The following is a 26,637-nucleotide window of genomic DNA, read 5'->3' on the forward strand; positions in this document are numbered from 1 at the left end:
TGCATCTTGTGGAGCTCATTCTGACCTTCCAAACTGCTTGTGCAAGAAACTTGGATTTGATATTTGGTGTTGGCTTTGACCATCTACCTAATGAGAAATATCCTTACAAAGAGCAAAAGAATGCTGCATAACAATGTTCAGGAAAATGTAAGATTTGGGGAGCTGGGGAGCAGCATAAACATGCTATTGTGATTTATACAAGCTACTTCCTTTGAGTGTGTAGACCACTCAAGGCAATTCCAGGCACAGAGAGAATAGGCATCTTCACAAGCTCTCAGAGGAATTCATCAACTGGAGAAGTCAGGAAATCTCCTCCAGAATTCAGCTGAGCTGTGAAGGAACCAACCATCAACAAATGTACGTGTTATATAGACAGTAGGTAGTAGATTCTACAGGGAATTAAACTGTAAGACCACCAGTATATACACAAAATACCCTCCTATTTGTAGGATTACTCATGATATAAGGTGAAATATCTTTCCAGCATAACATAAATTAAATACCTTTAATTCTCAAATGTACTCATCTTAACTCACCATTTTACCTATACAAGCCAAAAAACACAAAAGCTTTTCTTGATCTCTACTCCCTCACCTTCTATGCCCAATGAGTTATCAAATCTTACTGTTGTAAATCATCTTCAGGAAGCCCAAATAAGGCCATGGGAAGACCTCCAGGCGGAGGAGTACATTTGTCAGAATGCACCAGGCTGCGACTCAATAACAAATAAGCCCTGGAATATCTCTGGCTTAACACAACAAATATTTACTTCTTGCTCATGTTACAATCCAGTGCAGGGTGGCTCTACTCAGGGGTTTTTCTAAGCCATGATTCAAGGATTCAAGTTGTTTCTGCTTTTTAGCTACAAGAAGCATAATATTGTAGAAAGGGAGACCAAATATATGAGATATTTTTACAGGCCGAGCTTAGACCCTATGGTTTACATCTCTTTCACTCACATTCCATTGGTTAAAACTCAGTCACACAAAACTCAGTCCTAATCTAACCCTGGGGAGGATGAGAGATGGAGCCTTCTAAGGTATTCAGGAAGAGGAAGTTGTGCAGTGAACTCAAAGCCACAAGAACTGATACCTAAATTAGATTACCTACCCTATTGAAAGAGGTTTTTCACACTCAGGGTTCTCTACCTAACTGATCAAACCCACCCATAATTAAACTCTTCTTACAGTTCATGTGGTTTCACCCCCTAAGAAAATAAGAATATATAGCTCTGTGGTTTAATCATCACTTACCTCATTCTGAGACAAAAGACTTGCATACACAGTTCTGCACAAGTTAATGCTTTACCTTTAGCTTTCCACCAGGTGATCTCCTTTCTCTTTATGGAATAACATGCTTTACTATTCATCTAAGTTTTCCCATTCTCCTCACATCTTTTGAAACTGCAGAGATCCCAACAAAACCTAGGCTCAGATAGGGATGTCTGACCATGGGAAGAAATTCAGAAGATTTCAAAACCCTGAAATCAATTGACCCACATCATTGATCCTGACCAGGTGTGCTTCTCAGGCTGTAATTTAGAGGAAACTCCCTGAGCTCTCTTAACATTTTTGCCTCTCCAGCTCCATTTAGCCAACCAACCCTCATTCATCTTTCAGGTCTAAACCTAGGTATCACTGTTTTCTGGAAGACTTTCCTGGCCTCCAAAGTCGGTTTGGATGTCCCTTTTATGTAAGCTTAAACTACACTGCTCTTACCTTTCTCACAGTATTTGCCACACTCTGTGTTATAAGCATCAATTGGTGGGGGGTGGGGGTGGCAAGTAGACAGGTAATCAGTGTTCCTTGCTGAACTATAAGCTCCTTGACACACAGAGTGAGTTGTGGTGGCAGTGATGATGGTGGTGGGTTGTGTCTCTATCTCCTAGGGCCATTTAGATCCTCAAAAACATGTCTGTTGAATGAGTGAGTAGATGGATGCATGAATAAGGAAAAGTAGTAGCTAAATAAATTTCAGATTCCTTTAAGGGAGGACAAACAGTGTTGGCAATTGGTGATCACAACTGAAACTCATGCAGATGGGAATAAGAAAGTTTCAGAAGAATGAACTTTGGAAAAGGGAGGTGACTTTCCAGGCAAACTTAAACATCTCTTCTTTCACAAAGCTGGCTCTGGTCACCTCAAATTAGAAGTGATCATATTCCAATCACAGCACATATAATGCTTTGGGCTTTTCTTATAGCACTGAATATACGTGACTTTGTGTCATAGTGTCTTTGTCTTATGGTTCTAAATAGATGGTGAACTCTTAAAGACAAGGAATGGGCTCTGTTTCAGTATATTTCTCAATACTTAGTTCACTGCCCTATGCATAGTGGGACTCCTGAATATGTGTTGTAGATATTATGTCCCATAAATGCATGTTGAATTCGGTGTAGATACAACATACAGCAGAATTTTATATCTGAACATACAATAGGATTTTATATCTTCAAATCTGTCCTCATGTGTCCATATTGATTCAAATCTTACCTTAAAGTCTCTGTTCCTAGTCTGTCTCCCATTTCATTTAATTGCTTAAGAAGATCAGTGACAAATACTTAAGAGACAACAAAGTAGATGCATGACTTTTGGCAAATTCTTACTCCCTGTGTTTTATTATTCTCTTTTGGAAGTAGAGGATAGCAGTCCTTTTCCTGGATAAATCACAAGGTAGTGTATAACTCAAATTGAATATTGTTTATTATCACACTTGCAGTATAGAAAAGTCTTTTAACCATTTTACAAGCCTCTCTACAGGTCACTCTAAGGCAGACTAGCTATTCTCCTTGAGGGAACAGACCAGCAGACTCTTGTGATAATAAAGCTTCTACTATCATAAGACTTACTCCCAATCCACCAAGCTGTTCCTTTGTGTATCGTCTGGGACCAAGGTGGGCAGTTTAGCTTTTGCCTATAAAAGACTCAAACAGATAATTAAAGGAATCCATATTATACTGTAGACCAAACATCCTCTTGTTAGTCTGAATTGTTCCTATTAGCATCATTCCATCATTCAGTACATATAGAGACAATGAGATAAATGTCAAAGTAAAGATTACTAAAAAGAAAAATGCAGTATGAAAATGTTCCAGATTTGAACAACAATTTCAATCTGTTATCAAATTCTCAAGGAGAAATCCAGGTCCAAAAATGAATGTCCTTTCTCACTGTAAGTTTTGTGCCATGAAACAAAATCATCCCTATGCTTTTTTTCTTTTTTCATTTCATCCAGAGTGTCGGATGGCTCAGAACCCTGGACAGAGCCTGAGTTCCTGTATCATCCTCAGCCTGAACTATCTAATAGAATAGGGGTAGTTCCTTAAATGCTTTTCAAATTAAATTAATCTAAGCAAGATTTTCTCTTGCCCCACTAGCTAAAAACATCAGGAAGTTAATAGATATAAATATTATCACAATGCCTGCTCCACAACCTCAAAATATATTAAAAAAAAAAAAAAAAGCAAAAATCCCAGCCCTTAGAACAAAGATCTCAGTCAAAATGATGCCCTAGATCTCAAGGTATGGAACATTAAGACACACATAGCTGTTGTGAAGACACAAGCAGACAACCAGGATACCCGAGTAAAGGGGAGTAAAGAGAAAAAATAATATCCACACCTTTTAGCTGTACCAGTCTCTTGGTCCCGAGTCTACTCTGGATAAAACGTGAAACTTATACTTGGTGAGAATAAAATATCTTATCATTATATTAAGAATAAGGATATTTACCCTAATTGCATGTGGGAAGAATGTACTTGTGTATACTCTCAACTTTTCTTCAAAGAGTGAGTGACTTTTCTTGCTTTTTTTTTCAAAGTTTAGAAATTTTCAGTGGTAACAGCTGCAGGCATCAGGTCATTGTTGAGTTTGTTTGTTTTAGTCAATCCAACATATTAAGCCTCTAAAAATATCCAGCTCTACTTTGCACCCATGCTCCTGGTACTTCAGCATTGGGTTGGGAGTGACAGCCGCCACATCCCCTTCTGAGCGAGCATTCTAAGCATAGTGGCTATTGCCACTACCTCTGGCAAACACTGAGTGTCTGCTATTTTTGCAGTAAGCACCTTTGCTACAGACATTTTTGCCACAAACATTACACTGCATAAAATCGGCCTTACGGCAACTTTTCTGTGAAAGATAAAATAACTGGTTGATGGTTTTTGGTTTGACAGTTTGGTTTCAGCTGGTTGAAATGTGTTAATATTTCTTCCAGTTAGTGACATTATTGATGGTTTTAGCGAGCTGACAGGTGACAATGGTTTGCACCAAGAGTTGGTTTCTTATTTTGAAACACACTGCATTGGAGGAGAGAGGCTGCAGGCCTCAAGGATGCAGAGTTGAACCCACATTTCCCATAGAACTCTGGAATGTTTGTCAATAAACATGTGACAAGATGCCAAGAACAAACATTACAGATTCTCACAATGCAATTCGAAGCTCCGTTACAAACATGCATTCTAGTATTTGGAAGCTGATATCTTTCTTAATGAAGGAAGAAATTTTAGCAAAAAAGAAAAAGTGTGATGTCAAACCAGAAGACAAATCAATAAGCAAAAAAAGAAAGTATAAATACTACAAACAAAAGACTTGAAAGACAAATGCTTAGGTACAAGCCACAAAATAAAATCAGTTTTTTGCTCTGTAGTGCCATGAGTCTCCACAAGTTTTAACTGCATTCAAATGTTTTATATTTCACAACTAAGTCTTTTTAACTCTGCTATTCATTTCTCATGTTTCACTATGTCCTTCTTAATTCCCTGTCTTATTTTTCATTATCTTATCTTCTATGGCAGAATTGTCTTATGGCTAATTAGCACAAATATTTATAGCACTAATATCTACAGCACAAATATTTATGGCAAAAATGCTGGCAGCAAAGATGCTTATGGTAAAAGTATCTAGAACCCAAACACTGATATTTGGGAGTTTGTTACAGCAGCTGGTATCTCTTACGCTTACTAATAATAAAGTCATGATGTCATGAGTTCTGAGTTTTCCAATTGCATTTATGTTCAATCATCTGGTCTGCCCACATCTCCCAGCATCACATGGTCACATTTTGAACATATTGTTTCATCAGATCAGTATTTATATCAAGCCTAGACACCACCTCTTGTTGACTTCCTGGATTTTCCTTTTTGTCCCTGTGTCTGGCACAGTTAAAATGCCCTTCCAGGTTTAATGTTTTCTTACTTGTCTCCCAGATACTTGGCTTGCTCATAGGGCGCTCAGGATGCCACTGCAGTCTCCAACATCTCACCTGCTGGCATGGCCTCCATTGCACCTGCTGTGGCTGGAACCAGAGTAGCTCCAGAAGCCAGACTCTAGGACTGGGACCTGGTCCAACTCACAAAGATGCTGGTTCCTTCTACCACTCCAGAACTTGGAAGCAGTGCTAACTCATAGGGCATGGAAACTGGCTTCCCCAAGGACTGCCCCTTTAAAGGGGCCAGGCGATGCAACCTAAAAATGCAAGGATTTCTCTCTATAATGAGAAGTTTGACTATTGAGTGACAGGTGGTGCTAAATTGCTGGCAAATAAATTCCTCTTGGCTCCTCTTTCCAGAGATGGTTCACATGATTGGCTAATCATTGGTGATTTTTATGAAGATGTAGAGAGTTCAGTAACTCCCACCTTGTATTTGCTTCCCTTCTTTTCCTCTTCACCCTCTTTCCCTTCACTCTCTCTGCTTGAGATTGTACCTCCCAGCAAAGTATTTGCCTCGGTTAAAGGAAGTAAGACTGAACTGGAGAAAGAGAGATTTCCTTAAGGAAATGTTGGAGACCTTGGAGGACCAGCAAGTTGATATGAAAGGAAAAGGAGATCCAGCCAAGCCTAACTTCTCTTTGAGAAGAATATTTTTAGTGTTTTTTAAAATTATTTTTATTTGAAATTGTGATAAGTATGTAGAACATAAAATTTACCATGCTATAGCCGTTTTTATTTATTTTTTCCTCTTTTTTTCAGTTTTATTATGTAGAATTATTAGTTGGACTGCACATACACATTATATTGCATGTAAATACATATATACAGTAGTATACTGCACATTTTTTAGTTTATATATGTGTACTAATTATTGTTTCTAAGAACAGATTAGAGCTTTAGCTTTTTAAACTTACATAGGTGTCAAAGGAATAAAGCCAACTACAAAATAAGAATCAACAGAATGCGGTAATGCAATCATAAAGGACAGTCAAATGTGCTTACGCATGTTCGAGAGATCAGTCATCTTAGTTATAAATAATAAGTAGTTCATTTGTGTCCTTATTATTGTTGTTATTATGTTTTAGATTCCTCATATAAATGATGTCATATGGCATTTTCTTTCTCTTACAACCATTTTTAAATGTACAGTTCAGTACAGGTAAGTACATTCACATTGTTGTACAACCAATCTCCAGAACTCTTTTCATCTCATAAAACTGCAACTCTACCCTCATTGTAGAACTCTCTACTCCCCTCTCTCCCAGCCTCTGACAACAACCATTCTACTTTCTGTCTCTATGAGTTCAACTCTTTGAATTCTACATATGAAATCATACAGCATTTGTCTTTTTGCAACTTTGCATGATGTCTTCAAGGTTCATGCGTGTTGGAGCATGTTTCAGAGTTTTCTTTTCTTCTTAAGGCTGAGTAATACTCCATTGTGTGTATATACTACACATTGTTCATTCCTTTACCTGTCAGTGGACACTTGGGTGGCTTCCACCCTTTGGCTATTGTGAATAAAGCTTCAATGAACATGGTGTACAAATACCTCTTTGAAACCTTGCTTGTTTATACCCAGGAGTAGAATTGCTGGATCATCTATTAATTCTATGTTTAATTTTCTGAGGAACTGTCAAGCAGTTTTCCACAGTAGCTCCCCCATGTTACATTCCCACCAGCAGTGAGTGTACAAGTGCTCTAATTTCTCCTCATCCCTGTTTAAACTTGTTATTTCTTTCTTTCTTTATTTTATAGTAGCCAACCGCGTGGGTCTGAGGTGGAATCTCAGTGCGGTTTTGATTTGCATTTCCCTGAGAGGATTTTTTTTAAAGAGATTTTTTTAGTTAGTAGATTCAAATAGGTAGTGAGCCCAAGGAAGTCTCACAGAAAAAGAGAGGGATGGTGATAAGAGTTAGAACTCTATTGTTCTCTCCTTTGTCCCAGAACTGAATGCATTTCCAAATAAGATAAAGAGTAACAGAATTAAGCCATGTTGATATAATGCTAAATGCTAACACCTAATGCAATTTAGACACCATGTCTCGTCCACTGTAGCTTTGTGGAATTAGCTTTAGTTTTTGTAATTTTAAAGTGCAGACCTACAGTCCTGGAAACATATGCAGTGCAGGGAACCACTGGTGAATTATTAATACTTTAAAGGCTTGTATAATGAAGCACAACTGCATTGTACAAATCCATGCCTTCTTTGGTCCAAGGTAATCTGTAAATGTCTATACAAGAGGAAATCCAGCATATGGATAAAACATAAGCCAGTGCCAATCACCTAGGTCAAATACACAAGAGAATTTGGCTTACCAAAGTATCAAAGCCTACACTAATTGACTTAGTTACTGTGTAAGGCCCAATTGCTCCTGGAGGTCAGCCTCCAAATATTAGCCCTTGGGACAATTTCTCAAGGTTCCCAGCCCATGTGCCAATATGTTGGATTTCACAGTGGGAGGCAATATGTAACACTTCTCTCTCCTCTCAAAACCTGATCTATTTGAGAAATAACTCAGGAATGATCAAAGATGAAAACATCAGTTTTACCATATAGAAATGGCTTATCTTCCTCCTCAGCTTCATGCTACAGTCCTGAATTGAACACATACAGCCTGCCTCAAGCAGAGCTGGAGAATATAACCACAAGCTCCCACAAAATAGAAGGCATGTCTGTCCTGTACTCAAGTCTCTCCAAGGGTAGGTGACATGGAGCAAAGATAAGTGCTCTCTTCCCTTTTGCAAAAACAGAAATCTCTAAGAAAGTCACACAGTAGAATTAGAATTCTCCTTACATCTTCCTTCAGCCATAGTTATGGTTTAGCTCAGTGGTCCTCTTATAGTTGAAATTTTTCCCTGAATCTTACAGTCCCTCAAGGTTATAACTGAGGAATCCGGTTAACAATCTATTTGGCTCTCATGTACCTCTATAATCTATCTAGAGTTTCTGTCACCCACCTTTATGGGCCAAGTACAAGGAATCAAGGCCTAGACAAAGTGAATAATGGGATACTGGACTCCCTCTCAATGAAACAGGCCAAGAGTGAATCTAGTATTGGCATCACTCGTCCTCTTCTTCCTGACGGTCCATCAAACTGTTATTTGGGGGAAACTGGAATGGAAAACTCTTACCCTATGTGTCATTCATGGAATAAACTCAATAATCTCACTCTTCCAGACTTGAGCTCGAGTTATTTAAAGAAGAGATTTGGAATTAAAACATACATACACTTTACTTTCTCGAAGTATTATCTTTGTTCTTTAAGAAAAGTTATCTCCTTTGCCTAAATGGTTGGGAAAGGGCTCTGGAAAGCATAAGAAAGATAAAAGCATTTCCCGCTTTAATATCCAAATAGAATTTTGCTGTATATCACACTAGAAGCTTCCAGTTGATAAAATGTATCATTTTTACTTTTAATTTAAATATTCTATAACAACCATGTATTACCTTTAAAATCAGAAAAGGACACTAGAGCATTTTTTAAAAAATAGAGTGTAGTACTATCACTTGGAGAAGTTCATGTAAGAAGAAAATTATCAGATTTTATAGGGTACAATTTCCTCACCTATGAAAAGGGAGAAATACTAGTACCTACTGTCTAATTTTTGAAGGCAAAAACATAACCAGAGTACACAGCACCTACATGTCTGGCACAAAGTTTGTGGCCAAGAAATTGGTTTCCTTCCCTCCAAAATCAGCACAACTTGCCCTAGAAGTGGTGCCATTGGAGTTGCAATCACTAGTGTTCTCCCCAAACACCCCACAGTAAAGTTATCTTGATATAAACTCCATAATAAAATGTTTTTGGTACTTTAGCTATCTGCCAGATATGTGAAAAAAAAAAATTAACAAATCCAGACAAATATCTGAATTGTTTTCATCACAAGAAATACCATTTAAGCAAGAAATAATACCAATTCTACTAAAATTCTTCTAGAATATAAAATAGGAGGGAACATTTCCTAAATAATTTCATGAGACCAACAGTATCCTGATACCAAAATCAGACAAGAAGAAAAGATAGAAAGGAAAAAAAAAAAAAAAAAAACAAAGAAAGAAGGGAGGGATGAAGGAAGGAAGGAAGGAAGGAAGAGATAAAATCATATAGCAATATCTCTTATGAACATAGATGCAGAAATTTCAACAAAGTACTATTAAATAGACTTTAATAGTGTTTAAAAAGGACTCAATTATCCTTTTTATATTCATCATGACCAAGTAGAGTTTACCAAAAGAATGCAAGGCTGGTTCGACATTTAAATATCAGTCAGTGTAACTCATCATATCAACAGAATAAACAACAAAAAATAACAGAGAATTTTTTGACAAAATCTGACACCCATTTTGAATAAAAAAAAAAACAACTCTCAGCAGAAAAGAGAGCTTCTACAACCTGCTAAAGAATACCCACAAAAGAGCTAAGCTAGCATCATTCTTAATAATAAATGCTTTCCTCCTAAGACCAGGATCAAGACAAGAATGTCTGTTCTCACCATTTTTATTAAATATTATACTGAAAGTACAGACTAGCACAGCAAGGCAAGAAAAGAAGGCATATGGGGTGGAAAGGAAGAAATAAGAGTCTCTATTCATAAGAAACATAATTGCCTAAAGAGAGAAACTCAAAATGTACCCAAAAAAGCTACTAGAACTAATACATGATGGATAATTAGAAACTTAAATTTTAAAAGTCCTATTTACAGTAGCAGCAAAAAGCATGAACTGCTTATGTATATATCTTTATATCTTTCAAATTATCTGCAAGATCTTTTTGCTAAAAAGTATACAACATTGATGAAAGAAATCAAAGAAGACCCACATAAATGGAGATATATACTGTTTATGGATCAGATTAGTCAACATTGTTAAGAGGTTAATTTTTCCCCAAACTGATCTACAGATTTAATGCAATTCCAGTCAAAATCCCAGTAGAATTTTTTTTTAGAAATTGACACACTGAATCTAAAATTTACAAAGAAAGGCAAAGAAACAAGTAATGTTGAAACAATGTTGAAAAAAGAAACAAAGTTAGAAGATTTATACCCCCTAATTTTCAGACTTACTATAAAACTACAATATTGTATATAGTCCATTATTATAATAGTCAAAAGATAGTCTCTAAAAGGTATCAGAGAAAGGTTAGACTTATAAATTGACAGAACACAACAAAGAGTCCAAAAACAGATCCACACATGGTCAGCTGTGCTTCAAGGAAGGTACAAAGGCAGGTCAACAGAGAGTCATCTGTTTAACAACTGAATGTCCACTTGCAAAAACAAAAACAAAAACAAAAATAAATCTAGGGCCCTTTGCACCTATGTAAAACTTAACTCAAAATGGTTCATAGACTTGAATCCCAATATGATAAAACTTCTAAGAAAATAAGTGTGTTGGGGGTGGAGAAGAGGGGGACCTTTACATCTCTGGAATATGCAAAGAGTTCTTAGATAAAGCATAAGCCATAAAAGAAACTTTGATATATTGGACTTCATCAAATGTAAGAACTTCTGCTCTTTACAACATCTGGTAAGAGCCTGATACAAGGCATAGATTGGGAGAAAGTGTTTCCAAGTGATTTGTATGATCATGGACTTGTAGGCAGAATACATTAAAAAAAAAAACAACTCTCAAAATTCATCTACTAAATAAAAAAACAATTTAAAATTGTATAAAACATTAGAACAGATAATTTACGAAAGATATAAAAATGGCAAATAAGTCATGCAGATTAAACCAAAATGTAATACCTTTACATACTTATTAGACTAACAAATTTTTTTTAAAAAATTGGTAATATAAAATAGAGCAAGTAGGACTCCTCATACATTGCTGATGAGAATGTAAATTGTTACAGCCAATCTGGAAATCCATTCGGTGGTATCTTACAAAGTTAAACATAAAGCACACAATATAGCAACCCTATTCCTAGGTCTTCACCCAAGTAAAATGAAAACCTATGGCCACACAGAAACCTGTAGGTAAATGTTGATAGCAGCTTTATTTGCAGTCACCCAAAACTGTAAACAACCATGATGGGTACATACAATCAAATACTACTCAGTAATTTAAAAAAAAAAACTATCGATACATGCAACAACACAGATGAATTCCAAATGCATTATTCTAAGTGAAAGAAGCTAGACTTAGAAACAAACTTATGGTTACCAGGGAGAGGGGAAGGAGGTGGGATGGGATAAACTGGGAATCTGAGATTTGCAGATACTAATATATATAAAAGAGATAAACAACAAGGTCATACTGTATAGCACAGCAAACTATATTCAATATCTTGTAGTGACTCTTAGTGAAAAGAATATGAAAATGAATATATGTATGTTCATGTATGACTGAAGCATTGTGCTGTACACCAGAAATCGACACAACATTGTAAACATAAAACATAAAAAAGAAATTTAAAGGCTTCAACAGTTTTTTTTATTCCATTTATATGACATTCTTGAGAAGCCAAAACTTTAGGGAGAAAAACTGATCACTGATTTCCAGGGAAGAGGGATTGACAAGAAAGCCACACTGGGGGATCTGGGGGGTGAGAGACTGTCCAGGTCATGATTGTGGTGGTGACTGCAAGACTAAATGTTTGCCAAAACTTACAGATCTGTATACCAAAAGGATGAATGTTACTATTTGTAAATTTTACCTTAATTTTTTTAAGTGAGAAAAAAGTAATTTTTGATTGTACATGAAGTATGCCTCAGTCTACAAACTCAGGTATACTCTCAACTTTCATTTTCCATAATTCAAAGTAATATTTCTACCCTGAGTTTCAATTCTGCTGGGTAGATGGACAAACATTGTCAATTCTTCCTGAGATTCATCCCCCTAACCTGTCTCTCCCAAGCTTATGCCGTAGTTAGGATTCCAGATGCAGTAGCAGGGTGAGAGGGCAGTTAGTCGAGCTCTAGTCCCAAGTCCACTCAAGCTTCTTCATCCAGTGTCCCGTGTTGCACAGCTCATTATATCTGGTAAGCCTCACTGTTTCCCTGTCACTCTTGGGGAAAGGGAATTTTTCTTGCAAGGCTGCTGCATATCAGTTTTCAGATTGTATTCCGTGCATGAGGCAGCCATTTCCTCTGCAGGATCTCGTTACTGCCCCATCAGCGCTGCTGGGAAGTCAGGGGCAGGGTCCTTCTCTCCGGACCACAGAGCTCTCTGAGTCATCCTTTTTCTTTCTCCTTTTTCTTGTCTCCCTCCCCCTCCTCTCCCAATCCACACACCCTCACAAGCTTACACTGTGCCCAGAGGAATACTCTGCTCTCTCCTCTGCTTGTTTCTGCCAAAATACTTTTGTCTCTATCCTTAAATACCGACTTCTTACCTTCTCCACAAAACTCTCAAAGTTCCCCTGAGGGCTTAGGCTTTTCCATGACAAATGTCAGAAAACCTAGCAGGCTATTTCTGAGTTCAGCCCTTTCCTTGCCTCCCTGCAGGCAATCAAGTACTGAGTTAACTTGTGGGGGTGCAGAAAAGGCACGGAGCAATGGAAACACTGGTAGGAAAAAAAAACATAAGATTGATATCTTAAAATATTACTCCATCTCACTTGGATAAAAAATTTTAAAGGTGCTACCTTTATTGCAGTTTCCTTTACAGGAAGATGGACAGACCCAAGCAAACTACATCATTTTACAAGGTATCATAAATGCGGGTTTTGATCTGACATGGTTAAAATGATGTTATTATGTTACAAAAGTATGCTATTATACGGAATGCAAAGCAGAAAGATTTTTGAAAGTAAGGAATAATATGTGAACCAATGAGTGAAAAAGAATGAGCATAAAAATCATACTAAGAAAAACTGTGGGTCTATCAGCACTCTGGACAATTATTCTGAAACAAGGAAGGAAGGAAGGAAGGAAAGAAAGGAAGGAAGAAAGAGAAAGAAAGAAAAGAAAGAGAGAGAGAGAAAGAAAAGAAAGAAATAGAAAGAAAGAAAAAAAAAACAGATTCTACAAAATAAAATTTATGAAAACTGTGCTGCCAAACGTTAAATAAAAATCATCAGTGAAAAAGACTAATTAATTCACGTATTATATATTCTCCTTTTTTAATCCTCCCCAATGGCAATCATGTACTTTTGAGGGGGACATCTGGTAACTTAAGCTCACTTAAAACATTCTTTTTCTGGCAAGCAGCTAGCTGGGAATATCCATATTCTGGAAGCTCTTGTCAGCTTACCCCTGCCTCTAGCCCCAAATGAAGTCAGCCTGCCCTGCTCCCAGACAGTCTAAACAATTGCACACTGGCTCTGAGTGAGTGCAGAGCACACTCTCCAGATGTTTGGGATTCGGGGAAGCTACTGTTCGGACATAATGAAGCCCCATGTTTCACAAGCCAGCAGCTTGGTGGGTTAGAGGGACCACATTTAGCTGGGTAAGCAACCAACTTGGTTTAGTCCTGGGTGTATACACTAGAAGTGAGGCAGTGGCTGTCCCAAACTACTCAAGCAGGCAAGAAGCGACTTTGGAGGATACACTGCAGAGCAGATTCAAAGGCAGTTGGTCTAAAGGACCTAGAACATCTCCTGCCACCTTAAGACCTCACAGGTCTATGAAATTCCCTTTTTTCAAGGAAGTGAGAAAAAAATCCTGCCTTATGGGAAACTTCTCTTCCTTAATGAATCAAAGCCTGGCTGATTCCACACAGAAATGAAAATAATGATATCCTATTCAGAAATTGTATAACCCGAGATATAAATCAAAGGTAGTATATAAATTAGGGATTTTTTAAAAAAATATAAACAATTCAGCAAAATATTTGTGCTATACACAACTTTTCATTTGAAGTAAGTGCGTGCTACACAATCCTTCTGGGATTCTATGGTTTTCTGAGCGCAAAAGAATGAACAACAGATTTTAGTAATTGAAATCATGAAAAAGCGGTACAATTCAGTGGGGAAAGAAGGCTGGTGTATGGCATTTCTGTAAGGGAATGATGTTGCATTGCTTTCAAGTCTACGTGTTATAGTAAATGTAATGACTAATAAAGTGAAGTGAATCCGTAGAAAAAAAGCATCATTTGTAATAAGTATATTATGAAGCGCAAGTTTTGTTCAAGAGCATTTTTAAAAGTTTTAAGCCCTTGGTTTGATAAAAACTAATATTTTCATTTTGACCAATTGCTCTCATAAGAAGATACATTAAATGTGTTCAGATGGAGACATTGTTTCCCGCCTTTAATTGTATGTATTACATACAGCCTGCCTGAAGCCCTGTGGACTCCAAAGAAACAGGCTTAAGTCAGTGACATCCTCTTCTTATATTCTTCTCTACGATAGGTCACATGAAGAAATCAAGTCATGAGGTTGTGGGGAGCAAATGGAAAAAGATCTCTGTACCTTTTGTTTAATTTTGCAATGAACCTAAAACTGCTCTAAAAAAATAAGTCTGGGGGATAGGGTATAGCTCAGTGGTAGAGTGTATGCTTAGCATACATGAGGTCCTGGGTTCAATCCCCAGTATCTCCATTTAAAAAAGGAGTAAATAAATAAATAAACCTAAATTGCCTCCCCCCTCCCTCAAAAAAACAAAAACATACAAACAAACAAAAAAAGTTCACTAGGGAAAAAAAAAAATTCAGGGGATTGTCTTTTATCTAGATCTTTCCAGGAAGCAGATAATATTTTTCCCAAGATTAAAAAAAGAATTACATTATGGGCACTTAAGTTATTTCTAAGTGAAACTCCTTATGCTTTAAAATTACTGATGGAAAGAGCACTAGACTAAGAGTCAACATTCAGCCCTCTGATCATAGCTCCACATGCCACCAGCTGAGTAAGTCTGTGTTAGTCAGTTCCTTTTTCTGGACCTCAGTTCCATCAGATGGAAATCGGGATGGTAATAACCACCCTCCCCTACCTAAAATGACAGAAACATGAAAACCCTTTGAAAGCAACAAGGCCTATACAAACGTAAGCAGGGAAGAAAGAAATCAGTATGCTGCAGGAATCATTCATTCATTCATTTATTCATTCATTCAGCAAATACGTGAATTCCCCACATAAACCACGCTCTCTGCCAGGTGCCAGGGAATTTCATAGTAAATGAAGCAGGCAAAATTGCAACCTTTCTGGAGTTTACAGTGCAGTGGAGAAGACAGGTGCTAAATAATCATATAAATAAACATATTTAAAATTGTGATGTTTGCCAAAAGAAAGAGTTAAATGCAAGTTGGAAAATACATCATGATGGGTGACATGATTTAGATGGGGACTGGGGGGTGGGGGGAAGGTGGGTAAAGACATCAAGGAAAAGTTTCTCAGAGACTTGAAGCATGAGGAGTTGGCAGCCAAAAAGTTGAGGGGAAGAGGTTGCAGGGAGTACTCTAGGCAAAGGGGAAAGCACGTGCAAAGGCCCTGAGGTTAAAAAAAAAAAAAAAAAAGCTTGACATATTCAATGCACTAGCAGAAAGCCAGGGTTGCCATTGATGGTTTTTGTGTTTGTGCCCCATGACGATGATCTCATACTGCTTTTGAGAATAGACTAGAACAATTATGAACATTGACACAGATTTTTACTTAGGCTAAACTATCTTTCCTCAACAAATGTTTCCAATTTAGAAACACTCTATATCCAATGCAAATCCTAATCTCTGTATATTTAGTATTTCTTATGCCTAAAGGACGTTTTACATGTCCTCTATTCTGTAGGCTTCAAAGAGAAAGTCAGCCTGTTATAATTAAGAATTTTATCAAGAAAATTAATCAGACTCTGTCCTGAGAAAAGCTAGGTGGACCCAAAACTGTAACATGTAAGCAACAATGGAAGGTCCTAAGTTGGTGATGCTGGAAAAGAGAAATCTTGTTCCCAGGCACTTACTCAAGCTATTGTGTGGAGAAGAGGAGACTTCCAGCGCTGTCAGTGGACACTGAAGGGTTTTGTGGTTACAGTTTGCAAGAGGGCAAAACGTTCCTCAGTATAAGAAAGAACTGGATAAGAATGGGAGATGCCTGATTTTGCAGAGGGAAAAATTCGGTATTCCTCTAAAAGTCATAAGTAAATCACTAAGGTAAGACAGATTAGACCATCCCTCTGGGACATGTAGAGAAGATTCAGGTATCTGTAAATCCACTGTAGTAGACGCTGTCTAAAGTGTCTTCTCGCACTGAGAGATGCCATTGAAAATTGCCTCCTTAACAGAAAGATATAGGAAACTATTCTCAGTAAAAGAGAAGTTTCATCTCCCAATACTCTTTTTTTCCCCCAAAGGCTTGTTAAATATTTTTTTAATCGGGTTTATTTATTTATTTTTTAGAGGAGGTACTGGGGATTGAATTCAGAACCTTGTGTATGCTGAGCATGTGCTTTACCACTTGAATTATATCCTCCCCCCTCATCTCCCAACGCTCTTAATCATTTAGGAGACCAGCACTGGAATCAAGAGTAGGATGGCCTTAATACAACCACCAGTGGAGAGTTGTAGAGAGTTTTGTAAACACTAAATGGTTTCTACAAAGTATTTATCAATAAGGAGGAATTTTCATTCATCAGAAATCTTCTTTAGCATTACCCAGTATGGATTTAGAAAAAAATAATTTGCTAATGGAAATTGGAATAGGAGGTGAGAGCCCCAGGTAGCTGTCAGGAGCAGAAATGTTCTGTACCAGGTCTGGGAAAAAGTTGTTTTATAATTTCTAGAGGTAGGTGGGTGATGGGTCAGGAAAGTTATAGAGCCAGAGCAGACACTGAAGTTTGAAGAGCTTTACAAATGAAGGTAGTGGTAATGGGGCAGAAGAAGGCATTTTAATGTGAAATAAAGAGCAAGGTGTGATCCAAGAGAGTACAAGAATCAATAGTTTGGGTGCATGTTATGTGAGCTAGTTTGGTGAACAGGAACGCTAGAGCTTTGCTCATGAAAAAATAAACATTGATCTAGTAGGCCGGGGGTTCTTAACCTTGAGTTTCTATTTGTCTTCTGAACACAGGAATATAGTACCTTTTGGGTACAAACGAGGGCTTTGTTCTGTGATGCCCCGGAGTTTTTCTTAAGGAATGTGGCGACTCAGTCTGAGTCAAGGGCGAGCCCTGGGCTTTATTTATGTTGATGTAAGTACGGTCAGGAGACAAGATGGGACAAAGAGGCTAAGAGAGATTTTATCAGGGTATCATGCTGATGAAATTTTAAAAAGTGATATGCTATGTATGATAAAGTGCCCCTAAGTCTCCCTTCCAATTCCAACTCAGACGAGGGACTGGAAATTTAGACAGTATTTACTGAGTGTCTGCTGTCTGCCGAGTATTGTGTAAGCGCTTTATTCCCAACACAAGCCTGTGAGATACAAATTTTCTCATCTTACAGAGGAAGAAGGGACCCAGAGAGGTTAACTCCTTATGCATTTTGTTAAGTCATTCATTTATTGAGTCAACATATGTTGGTTAAGCAGCTACAGATGGGGCATGTATCAGGTGCTACTTCGGGGGGAACCTACCGGGAACTGCTATGGGAGCTACCTACTGCCTTATCTGTCCAGCACCCCTTCATCTGAACAGTGCCACTTTTATTTTTGGATCATCCCCTTTCTCCAGTCCGTCTGTCTGTCTATCTATCTATCTATCATTAAAACTTTCACTTTCTCACCCAACCCTACTGTCTGACCACAAGTGATGGTCAACTAACTTAGTATTTTGGGATTTGGGACTAAGAGAAAATCAAAATAAAGTCTGGTCAATGGTTGGGAACTATAAGTTGAGATACCGACGAGCTGAGGTGGGCTATGATTTTTGCCAGCTGGTAGAAGTCCACAGAGAAAGGGAAACATGAAGCTGGCACAGTGGAGAACAGCAGAGATACAAGACAGAGACCAGATCCTGATGGCAGTCATCTGTCTGCTCCACTGTTGTGTCTTTCTCTGGGCGTCCACCTTAGACTCCATGAGCATATCCCAGGATCCTTCAAAAAGTCTTTCTGCTTAAGCTTGCCTTTTCTTTTTTAGCTTTCTAATAAATTGTTACTGTGCTAGGCATGAAAGGCACAGAGATGAAAAGCACACAGTCCCTGCCTTATGACACTCTTAAGAGGTATTTCATAAGGACATGTGTGTGGACATAGACTATTACAACATTATCAGTGGGGTGGGGACATGATCCCTTACTTTATGTATCTGAGTCATCCCACTACCCCTTTCCCTTGCCACGCATCCTCTGCAAGTTCTCAGTCCACTTCCTCCTTCCAGGCATGGGCGTCTCTGACTGAGGATCCAACTATAGTGAAGCGCAGTAATTGATGCAAGGTCAGGGTCTGCAAACATTTTATGCAAAGGGCCAGGTGAGAAATATTTCGGTTCTGTGGACTGTGGAGACTCTGTCACAACCAACCACTTCTGCTCTTATAATCTCAAAACAGCCATGCAGAATATGTACATGAATGAGTGTGCCTGTGTTCCAATTAAACTTTATTTACAAAAACAACTGAGATGCCGGATTTGGTCCATGGGCCATAGTTTACCAACTCTGGGGTCTAGTTGTTTGGGGGCAAAGTGAAGTTCAGAACCATGATGTGAGGTGATGTAGAAACTCAGAGGAAAAACCAAACTACGCCACAAGCATCAGGAAAAAACATTCCTGCAAGAGATGGTACCTGAGCTGAGTCTTTAAACAAACACAAGCAGAAATTAGCCACAGCAAAAGAAACACGTAGGAAAAGCAGCATTCACCAATGCAGTGAGCTTTGAGAGACCCTGGTACTTGAGAGACTGCCAATAGTTCCCTACAACTGGGGCAAAAAGTAAAAAGTTAGGAGAGTAGTGAAAATAAGACAAAGCAGAGTAGCAAAGAGAATATCGGGGGCGGGGGGAGCAATACACTAAGAAATCTAACCTTTATCCTGAAAGCTTTGGGGATCCATGGAAGAATTTTAGGCGGAAATCATCTGCCTAAAATCCTCAGTCAGGTATCATCTGATTCCTTTTTCTTCTTTAATAATCTTTCAGGACTATAAAACGTAGAGGCAGGAATTTTACGTAGAAAAATATTGCAATTGTTCAGATATGAAGTGATAAGGGCCTCTATTTAGGCAATGAGGTCAATGAAACATTAGAATCAGCAGGACCCAACTTGAAGACAGATTATATATAAGTGGGAGAGAGATGGAAAGATAGAGGTTTATGGTCAAAGGAAGAAATCCTGAAGTTTGTGAAAGTCAAGGAGTTGGACAGCCCTGTAGATAGGGACCACCCAGTTCAGAGGCAGAACTTAGAGCAGGAGGGAGAACAGCAGTTGTGTGCCTAAGTCTCCAACAAGTGGGGAGAGATTAAGAGGGCCATGGTTGGCAGTGCGGGTGGGGGTGGAATGTGGAGGAACTGGATGGTGTAGCCAAATACTGTGTTTCTTTGAAAGAAACAGGGAATAGGAGAAAGAACAATGATTTGGAGGCAGCACTGTGGGGTATAGGAAAAGTTCACAAGGCTTCTAACTTCAGGGTAAGACTTAAGAAAACAGTGTGGGAAGTTCAAGTAAGAGCACATCCAGATGAGCTGTACCCCCGGGCGAGACCAGGTTTCAGTTAAGGCAGAAAATAAAGAAGGAACTCAATGAAGAGACTGAAAATGTGAGTTTGCCAGCATGGACAGGCACGCTTCAAGGGAGCAAAGCAAATGGTTGGAAGGGGTAACATACAGAAGGGAAAAGAGAGACAAGTCAAAGTGGGACAGGGGTGCAGGGATGTGTCCAGACGAGTGGTAATGACCCAGGGGCACGGGTGCCAAGGAGAGCTGTAATGTGAAGACTGGCAGAGTTCACTGCCTTCACATTTCCAAAAGAAACTTTGGAATAAACTTGTTTTGATGCTAGAAAACCATGGCATTTGCTCAGCATGCTGGTAAAAATACGACACCTCCAAAATAATCTTTTTCTGCGTGCACAGGGCAGGATTTTCTTTTACCAAAAATGTCGGTTGTGGGGGAAGCTAGTGACTCCACTAACAAATAAGAAGGTACGGGTCTCTCTTGGGGACACCAACTGCTGCCTTGGACTGACCAGGACACCTGGTCACCCAGAGATAAGATTTGTATTCAAACCCTTATCTGATGGAATCAACATCTGTGCTTTTTGTACTAGTTTGCCTCTATTTTATATACTTTTTAATTTTTTGTGGGGGAAGGTAATTCTGCTTACTTATATTATTTTTTAAGTAGAGGTACTGGCGACTGAACCCATGACCTTGTGGATGCTAGGCACGCACTCTACCACTGAGCTATGTACCCTCCCACCTTGCCTCTGTTTAAAGCAGATTACCAATAACTGTTCTAGCTGATTCTCAGGGTCACCACAGAGGAAGGATAAAAGAGTTCATATTTGCAAAAGCAATCAATTTTTCTACTAGAATCCATACAATCTTTGTTTTTTCTTTCTTATTTCTCTTTCTGTGGTTGATTTCTAGTTTCATACCATGATGTTTAAAAAATTAAAGTCATGCTCGGTTAAAAAAAAAAAAAGGAAGGACACAACATTGTAAAATGACTATAACTCAATTAAAAAATGTAAAAAAAAGAATTAAAAAAAAGAAAAGAAAAAGAAAGAAAATTCTAGTAGAGATACAGTGTAGAAATATTGGTCACCACTATTACCAAATAATCTGCTCTGTGACAGTCTGAGACGTATGCTGTACACAAACTATGAAGTACAATGAGTAGGGTAGAGAGGTGAAGCCAGGACCCATGGGGAGCGACACGGCAAGGGCTCTTGGAGATGGAGCTGGCCTTCAAATGATGTGTTTCATTTTCCCCATAGACCCCTGTCCTCTAGATTCCCAGCCGTACCCTTCCTATCTCCCTTTGAACCAAGATGAGGAATTCGGGCCATCAGCAGAGAACGGGGACACCAGCAAGTCTCCCCTGTGCTAACTCAGAGGGTGTGGGGTGGGACAGCAGAGCCCACCTACCTCACAGGCCATTGTCTTCCCTTGGCAAAAACACTGCGTGCTGCTCCAGCCCAGCTCCTGGGGCCTGACCTCTTTTTCAAGTCTGTGGTCAGCCTGCTTATCGGGCCTGACCTCCTCCAGCTGGATCTTGTTTTTGACTTGGCGTCTTTCTTCTCAGCTGTTTCCATTTTAGGCCTCTGTTCCTGATTCTTGAAAGCAAAAGTAGCCAAGCTCCTTCCCTCTGCCCAGGTCAAGGCAAAGGGACTGGTTGTATTGGGGCGCCATGGGTCTAGGTGGGACAGATGACAGGTGTCCGTCATTGGCCTTCTGGTAGAGGCCTCGTTTGGGTACAGCTGTGCCTTCTCTAGGGGTCTGGGGTTCAGAAGGAGGGGATTAGATAACCCAACATGTAAGAACAAGGTGAAGAGAGATTCAGCAGGGAGGAACGGCAGGGCAGGGACCTTGTTTGCCCAGATGGTGGCTGAAGGCCAGTCCAGGACCAGACAGAGCAGATCCCTGGGCGGGCGTGCTCCGCGCTCCTTCCATGTTGAGCAGTTGAGCTCCTGAGGGGCAAGTCAAGCCCCACTTATTACAGAGCTTTTTTCCAGCTATGAGGCCCAGCATGAACAAAGCCAGAAGCTCACCCATCCTGTCATAGAAACAACAAAAATACATAGAAACCTTTCCCTGAGTTTCTGTGCCACAGACTGGGGGCTACGTCTTCACCTCTAGGACCAAGTGGCTTCCTGGGAGGCTAAAGAGGGTAAAAGAAAGCAAGACTGCTTCTCCCTGTTACCCAGTGTCACGCCACCACCCCGGCCGCCCTCCCTCTCCCACCCACAGCCCCTCCTACTCCCCAAGGGGTGCCATGTTGGAGCCAAAATCCACTCTGTCAGCGCAAGAGCAGCCCTGCCTTCTCTTGCTCCACACACCATGTGACCCTGGAGAACCTCCAGGGCATATTTCATCTGGCATCAGCAACTAGAGGTCACCGTGACCCAAAACTTCCTGCATTCTCAGGCCTGGCAGCGCCTGCCAAAGCCAGCCATGGCGGGGGAGGGAGAGCGCCGCTGGGGGGGCGCCGACCACGTGTGGTGTCGGCCGCCCGGCTGCCAGCAGACAGCAGCACTGCTTTTCCACTGCCGGCCATTCATTGGACTTGGCCAGCTTTGTTCCTTCCCTGGGACTAAGTCAACAAACTGAGACCGGAGGAGCTGAAGCCCTGGCACGCGGAGGAAAGCCGTCTCTGTTCGCCTGCACACCGTGGCCAGCAGCTGTGCTCCGGGGCCCCCGGACACTCGGATTCCCCACCCGTCCTACCTGCTGGGCACTGTGGTGTGACAGGGTCCGAGACTCCCAGGGATTGCTTCTTTCCTTTTTCCTCCATAAGAAAAAACAAATCATTAGAGAGGCCAGAGATTTCACGTTCACAGACACTGGAAGTGAACCTCTAAGGTCGGGAAACAATTTTAGGATCAGTTTACAGAGTCCCCTTGCATAAAAGAATCATAAAGTTTTAGGGCTAGAAAAGATCGTGAACCTACCAAGTTGGTGGTTCTTCAGATTGGTAGAGAAACCTTCGAGTATCTGATGAAAACAACCCACTCCCTGCCCTAAAAAACAAATTAATAAACAAGCAAAAAACCCATGGATACACAAGATCTTGCTCACAACTTTGGGAGTGCAGGGACCCCTGGAGCCCATCTGTGGATGTTCTTGTCCACCTCCAGCACCGTTCCTTCCCTTCTTTTGCAGAAGGAGAAATGTGTGGTCCGGAGAGGATGCTGACTCTTGCAAAGATCAAGGCTAGAAGTTGTCCCACTGAACCCAACCTCCTGATTCAGACCTTTCAACAGATTGCGTCGTGCCTCTCACCCTGGGAGCCCCTCTTCTCTTTGTCTTCTGTTCTTTCCTTTTACTGTCTTTTTCTTCATTTTTTCCCTTCCTGCCTTCTCTCCTTAGGTCTTTTCATTCTCCTGTTATTTCTCTCCAAACCTTGTTTCCTCCGTGCTTTCTCTGACCCCACTCTTTTATGCGCCATGTGCCTCAGGCACTCAGTCACTTGATAAGTCTTAGCTCTGGGGTCCTCTGAATAGGTCACCGACTCCTGTTGAATCCAAAGATGTAATGTGTAAACCAAGGAAAGAATGAAATTGCAGAAAGTAGTCAAATCAAGGATAAAAATCTCTCTCCCCGAGATCTTCAGTAGAGATCTAGCACAAATGAGTCTCTTCATTCCTAGTAAAGATGAATACATAAGGGGGGCAAAATATAGATGCCCATCCTGTAGATCAGTGGTTCTCAAAGTATCATCCAAGGACCCCTGGGGGACTTTGAGACCCTTTGAGGGGGCCTACAAGGTCAAAGTTGTTTTCACCATAATGCTAAGATAGTATCTGCCATTTTCACCGTGTCAATATTTGAATCAATGGTACAGAAAACACAGTGAGGACAAATTTCTGAGGTCTTAGCACGTATCAGGGCATTGAAAGCAAACTGGACTCATCGTCGCTGTCATCTTCATTGCTATGTTTTTTTAAAAAAACACTTTTTTAAAAAAAATAAATTTTCTTAAGAATGCCTTTAAGGAAGCAGTTCGAATTATTTATTTTATTAAACTTAGGACCTTGAGTACACATCTTTTTCTATTCCGTGACAAAAGCAGAAATGTGTGTAAAGCACTTTTGCTGCCTACCTAAGTATAATAATTGTCTCAGGGAAAAGTAGTGATACGATCGAACTCTGAGCTACACCAGTTGCTTTTTCTAATTTTACCTGAGAGAAGGGCTGACAAACTGTGGTTGTTTAAACCTCAGTATTTGGCAGATGTTTTCTTAATAATGAACAAAGTGAGGATGTCACTTCAAGGGCAAAATTGACAATGCCTTTTGCCAATCATACATTCAAGCTTTTGATCAAAATGTAGAGTGTTGGAAAATGTGTATCCACCAGCATAAACTTCACTGCTTCACAATACTTAAAACTTTTCTGATTAGGTCCGTGGTGATAGTAACAAATGTGACTATTTGAATTTCAGGATGAAATGTGTCAACATTTAAAAGATCAGTATATGTCAGTAAACCAATATTTTCCAAACGGCCAATGCATGGTGTTACAAAACCATGCATTTGCAAAATGTCCACTTAAAATGCGAGATAGATTAGTAGATTTTAACATATCTGAGTACAAAATTGGTTCCAGATTCCATAATGCAACTAACTTTATGAAACCACCACATACTGAACTTTTGATGTAGTAGCAAAGAAAAAGATCTACAATTATCTGAAAACACTATTATTTAAATATTCCACCCCTTCTAAACTGCATGTATGTTTAAGGCAGAATTTCCTTCATCTACTGTAACTAAACAACATATTATTGCAGATTGAATATAATAGAAGATAAGAAAAATGACAAGTCTCAAGACTTTAAGGAGATTTACAAAAATGTAAAATAATACTTCTCTCTTTTGAAAATATATGAATTGGTGAATTTTTTTAAACACCTCAGTTTTAATTTCTAATAGAATAAATATGAGTAGGTATAACTTATATAAGCAAAAACGTTTAGAGTCCTCAGTAACTTTAAAGAATGCAAAGAAGTCCTGAGGCCAAAATGTTTGAGCGCTACTGCTGTAGACTGTCCTAGGAGGAAGCAGGGATAAATCAGTGCAACACTCATTGCTGAGCATCTAGGATGGGTAAGGCTCAGTGCTAAATCCTATGGGGGAGCCAGCTCTTACTGACCCCACAGTCTAGTAGGAGGGTAAGACATGAAGGTCCCTAACTGCACTGAGCACACAAGTGCCACTGGAGAGAAGAAATGGAGTGCCACCAGAGCTCCACTGGGAGTGGAGGGAAGAGGGTCTAGAAAAGTCTTCACAGAGGAGATAACCGTCGAGAAAAGAAACTGAGCATTTAGGGAAAAAAAATAAAAATAGAGGCAGAGGGGAAGGGCAGGGGTTGATGCCTGCCAAGCAGAGGGAAGAGCATGGGGACGGGAGAGCAGAAGGTTTATTGATTGGAGAGTAAGCACTTTGATAGGAGCAATGGAGATTCCATATGCAAAGTTTCATGGGAGGAGCCTCTTAGACAGTTGGTGCCCAGTAAATGTTTGTCAGATGAATCTATGTACGAAAATAAGAATTTACCAAGCCGTGAGTGGGTTTGTCTATGTCTTATCATGCCCACTCCACAATGGAAGTGAGAAAATTTTGCAGATATAACTAGCAGCCAAGAAAAGTCAGATGATTCATACAAAGTGAAAATCAGAGGCAGACCTGGGCCCTGAATAAACTCCCTTCTCCTGGCATCAAGGTCTCCGTCACCAGAGAATTTCATCTGAAGTCAAGTCTTGCCTGAGATTCCTCTGTCCTGACTTGGAAATGACACTGAATGAAAGAAGGTGAGATGGACACAAGCTTAGAGATTCATCATTTGAACCACTTCCTCTGAACACCCACTCCCTGAGAGGAGCAATGAGAACTCAGGGATGAAAACACATTCCTCTTTTCATCATACACTCTTGAACAAAAGCATCAGGGGAGAGGGACCCACCCGACCATGACAGAGAGAGAGTAATGCTGCCCTAAAACAAAGCCCAGGGAGGACCATGGAGGATGAAGCTTCCAAGAGGGGATGGAAAAGATGGGAGTGATTCAAGAGATTTTGAAAGGATGAAGACTGATTAGACACAGAGATACAGAGAACTCATCCATGAATTCAAACTCTCCTGAAGGGTGGGAGTCTGTCTTCTTTGTATCTGGGTCCCCAACACTCAGCACAGTGCCTATCACAACAAAGACATTCTATGAATGTTTGATGAGCTACTCTGAATGCAAGGGTGAGGGAGAGATAGGCTACCAAGACCCAAGCTTTCTCCATGTTTATTAAGACAGTATTGGCATATACCATATGTAAGTTTAAGGTGTACAACATGATTTGATATACATATATATTGCAAAAAATGATTACCACAATAAGGTTAGTTAACACCTTCATCCCCTAGGATAATTACAATATTTTTGTGTGCGGTGATGACTTTTAAGATCTATTCCCTTAACAACTTTCAAGTACATGATGCAGTATTGTTAATTACAGTCATCACATTCTACATTAGATTCCTATAACTTGTTCTTCTTCTGGCTGGAAGTTTGTACCCTTTGACTGACATCTTCCCATTTCCTCTACCCCTCAGCCCCTGGCAACCACAACTCTATTCTCTATCTCTTTGAGTTTGACTTTTTTTAGATTCCACATATAAGGGAGAACCTACAGTATTTGTATTTCTCTGTCTGATTTATTTCACTTAGCATAATGCCCTCAAGGTCCATCCATGTTGTTGTAAATGGCAGAATTCTCTTCTTTGTTATGACTGAATAATGTTCCATTGTAAATATATATCACATTTTCTTTATGCATTCATATGTTGATGGACTCTTAGGTCGTTTCTATGTCTTGGCTATTGTGAATAGTATTGCAATGAACATGGGGGTACAGATCTCTTTTCAAGACAGTAATTTCATTTTGTTTGGTTATCTACCCAGAAGT

At 39.6% G+C, this 26,637-nt stretch overlaps 1 long non-coding RNA gene across 1 annotated transcript in view; it reads right to left on the reverse strand.

Annotated features, from left to right (window-relative positions):
* The window catches only part of LOC116664343, a 40,229-nt gene extending 17,533 nt beyond the window's left edge, over window positions 1-22,696 (reverse strand). The window contains exons 1-2 of the long non-coding RNA XR_004320824.1: window positions 22,633-22,696; window positions 22,409-22,469 (exon numbers count right to left, since the gene is read on the reverse strand). This is a non-coding gene — a long non-coding RNA (uncharacterized LOC116664343). The remainder of the gene's footprint in view (window positions 1-22,408; window positions 22,470-22,632) is intronic.
* Between the last annotated feature and the right edge of the window lie 3,941 nt (window positions 22,697-26,637).

This window comes from Camelus ferus, chromosome 1 (assembly GCF_009834535.1).
Source record: "Camelus ferus isolate YT-003-E chromosome 1, BCGSAC_Cfer_1.0, whole genome shotgun sequence".
In the NCBI taxonomy this organism is placed as follows: Eukaryota; Metazoa; Chordata; class Mammalia; order Artiodactyla; family Camelidae; genus Camelus; species Camelus ferus.